We start from the raw sequence: 4057 nt of genomic DNA on the forward strand, positions 1-4057 counted from the left end.
GGGGCGGCGGGAACGCGGGGCTTGCTGTGCGGCGGCGGGTGCTCGGCCGAGCGCGCACGCCGCGCCCTTAAGGCCTGCGGACACCTGCAGCCGCGATCGGCCCGCCCCGCGCCCTGGGGGCTCCGCCCCGGCCCCGCTCCCCGCCGCCTGCCCGCCCCCCGACCGGGGCCCAGGGGACGGGGGAGGGGGAGGGGGAGGACTGACGAGCTGGGGACAGACCAGACGCATGCTAAGAAACCCGCTTGTGTGACATTTTTAACCACCTCCCGCCCCTGTTGACGGCCTTGCTCATCGCGATGACCGAAGTGGCAGGGATTGGGGAGGAGGGGGAATGCACACCGTCTTGTCTGTCACCGACGTCCCCTATAGGGAGACTGGGCATGTGACCGCCTGACCCGAGGAAAAGTCCTCCCCTTGAAAGGCTTCCCTTCTCCTTTCTCTAATTTCAAGCCCCGTGCGCCCATCAGGTGCTGAGTCACACCTCTCACGTGCCAAAAACTAAGAAATCCCTGGGAAGTTGGATCGAATTAGGAAAAGAGAGTGGGCAGGTGAATCTATTTACCAGCAGTGGGCTTGTTGAGGCAATTTTTGAATTCCCTTCGGATTTCAGGGGTTTGTTGGTTTGCATAAAAGTGTGATGGCTGTAGTCAGCGCAGATTCTGGGGTTCGAGGGACCTGAGTCCCTCTGAGAGTTATGGGTGATGTCAATTTACTTTCTTTTTTTTTTTTTTTTTTTTTTTTTGGGCCTCTCACTCTTGTGGCCTCTCCGACTGCGGAACACAGGCTCCGGACGCGCAGGCTCAGCGGCCATGGCTCACGGGCCCAGCCGCAGAGCGGCATGTGGGATCTTCCCGGACCGGGGCACAAATCCGTGTCCCTTGCATCAGCAGGCGGACTCTCAACCACTACGCCACCAGGGAAGCCCGTCAGTTTACTTTCAACTCACTTGTTGACCACACGGAGCCGTCATTATGCATTAGGAACATGCTTAAGTGCTCGGCCTGCACCTGTTCGTTCACTCCACAACAACCCAAATGAAGGAGCTGGTTTGCGATAAGGCAAATGAGGACCGTATAAAGAAAATAATTTGGCCAAGGTCTCAGTAAAGTTAAATATAAATCTCTCAGTCCTTAAAACTTACTACAATGTTAGCTAAAGCTGCTTTTGTCCTGGGACCTCTCTGCCTGGGTTCAAAACCTGACCCCACCACTTTATAGCTGGATGACCTTGGGGGAGTCAATTTCTCTAAAACTCAGTTTTCTCATAAGTTAAAAGGTGAAGAAAAACGTTTAATGCTAACCTCTCCCAGGTTTTTGGGAGAATTAAATTGTGTGTGTCTCCCATAGTTACTCAATAAATGGTATCTATTTATTTGGGGTCACATGTTACATTATGGGCTTTATGCTTTATATCCTCAAACTAGATTGCAAACTGCACAAAGGCACAGATCATTTTCTTCAGTTGTCTGTAGGCTCGACCTGTTCTCAATGAACTCATATTTGGTACAGCTGACCATAAAGACACATCAAAATATTCATTTAACACAAATTCTGCAAATGATGAAATTCTTAGTCATCACACTTGCTCTCATCATCTTTGTCCCACAGGAAGTTCTTGAAGTTCATGAAAGGAAACGAAGGTTACCTGGGAGAAAATGAAAGTTGCCACAATTAGTTGAGCCGACGAAATATTTATGACCCTTATTGAATCGTTGTGAGGCCGCCAGCTGGGCCGCTTATTTTCAAAGTAATGAAAGGGAACTTAATTCTGATCTTAAGTTCCTAATTAACAAAATAAAGGGCTTCCCTGGTGGCGCAGTGGTTGAGAGTTCGCCTGCCAATGCAGGGGACACGGGTTCGTGCCCTGGTCGGGGAAGATCCCTATATGCCGCGGAGCGGCTGGGCCAGTGAGCCATGGTCGCTGAGCCTGCGCGTCCGGAGCCTGTGCTCCGCAACGGGAGAGGCCACAACAGTGAGAGGCCCGCATACCGCAAAAGAATAAATAAATGAATAAAAGTAAAATATAATTATTCTGTGGTATGGTTATTTAAAAATTATCGTCCCAAGAGGGAAAAGAAACTAACCTTATTAAGCATCTACCTAGGGTTAAAGTTACAGGGGTGAATGTGGGCGTTATAGTCGTTATTACCTACGATGTCTTAAAGCAGCGGTCCCCAACCTTTTTGGCACCAGGGACTGGTTTCATGGAAAACAATTTTTCCATGGACATAGGTGGAGGGGGGGATGGTTCAGGCAGTAATGTGAGTGATGCGAAGCAATGTGAAGCGGCAGATGAAGCTTCCCTCGCTTGCCCGCCGCTCACCTCCTGCTGTGCGGCCAGTTCCTAACAGGCCACAGACCGGTACTGGTCTGCTGCCCTGTCTTAAAGGAAAAGTCTCCTTAGGGTGACATTGCTTGTTTACCGGGATGGTACTTCTCCTCTTGGTTTCTTGCCCACTCCCTTTCTATTAGGATAGAGACAGAAGCTCACTTTGCACATTTCCTTTCCTTTCCTTCTGGAATGTTCCATCATACCTGCCCTCTTCCCAGGCACAAAATCATGTTCCAGGGGTCTCAGATAAGAACTTAGAAGGGTAGAGGGGAAATTATCTTTTTCTCTCCTACAATTTGTTAATTTAAGTTACAATCTTACCTAGTCTGTATGCAGTGTTGAAATAGTCACAAGAACATAAGGCTCAACCTATTTATAATTTAAATTTATTAGATTTATGAGTTATTTAAACACATGGGAAGATTTTACTTAAGTCAAACAATTGAAGCACTAAACGGAAAATGAATATATTAAATTTAAATATGCAGTGTAACATGTTTATAGAAATTTAATTACATTTATGAACAGGACTAAACATTTTCAAAGGCTTCTTTATGGTAAAATTTGCTAAACTTAGAATAAGATGATTAGGAACCTAAATTTGAAAACTTAAAGAATTTGAGGTTTTAAAAGTGTAACTTTTTTTTTTTGGATTTTAGCAGTTGTGTTCATTTCTATTGCTATGTAACAAATTACCAAAAAATTAGCAGTCTTAAAAACACAGTTTCTATAGGTCAGAAGTTTGGGCCTGGCATACTCGGGTTCTTTGCTTCAAGGTTTTATCAGACTGCAATGCAGGTGTTAGCTGGAACTGTGATCTCATCAGAACCTCAACTGGGGAAAGACCCGCTTTCAAGCTCTCTCAGATTGTTGTGAGAATACATTTCCTGCAGCTGCAGAACTGAGGATTTCAGATTCTTGCTAGAGGCCTCTCTCCACTCCTAGAGGCTACTTACAGATCCTTGCCATATAGGATTCTCCAACATGTCCACATGTTTCCTGAAAGCATGCTTCTTCAGAGCTGGCAATAAAGAGAATTTGAGTTTGCTAGCCAGATGGAGTCCTGTTTAACAAAATGTAATCACCAGAGTAATGTTGCATCACTTTGCCATATTCTGTTGAGTAGAAGCAAGTCATAGGTCCCACCCACACCCAACAGGAGGGAATTATAAAAGGGCATGAGCTCCAGGAGGTGGGGATCGTGGAGGCAACCCTAGGGCCTATCTGTCACACCAGTTTTTCTAGTAATTTTTTTTTTTTCTGTTCCAGGATTCAAATCAGGATTTCAAACGGCATTTCATTTAGTAGTCAGCACCAAGAGCATCCTTAGTCTCTTCCAATCTGTGACAGTTTCTCAGACTTTCCTTATCATTCATGACCTCGACACCTTTGAATAGAGTTGGTCGTGTATTTTGTCCCTCAATTTGTATTTGCCTGATGTTTTCTTAATGTAAGACTTGGGTTATGCGGGGGGCGGGGGGGGGGGTAGGGGTAGGGGGATGCCACAGAGGTGAAGCACTCTTCTCATTGTATCATATCAGGGGTTCATCATATTAATGTGACTTATTACTGGTGATGTGAACCTTGATGACTTGGGTGAGGTGTGTCTGCCAGGTTTCTCCACTGTAAAGTGACCATTTTGTCCTGTCCATGCTCTATTCACTAGAAGCTAAGCAAGCCCACAATCAAGTGGAGGGGATTTAGCGCCACCTCTTGGAGGGAAGAG

The sequence above is a fragment of the Lipotes vexillifer genome, unplaced genomic scaffold (assembly GCF_000442215.2).
Source record: "Lipotes vexillifer unplaced genomic scaffold, Lipotes_vexillifer_v1.1 scaffold863, whole genome shotgun sequence".
Lineage (NCBI taxonomy): Eukaryota > Metazoa > Chordata > Mammalia > Artiodactyla > Lipotidae > Lipotes > Lipotes vexillifer.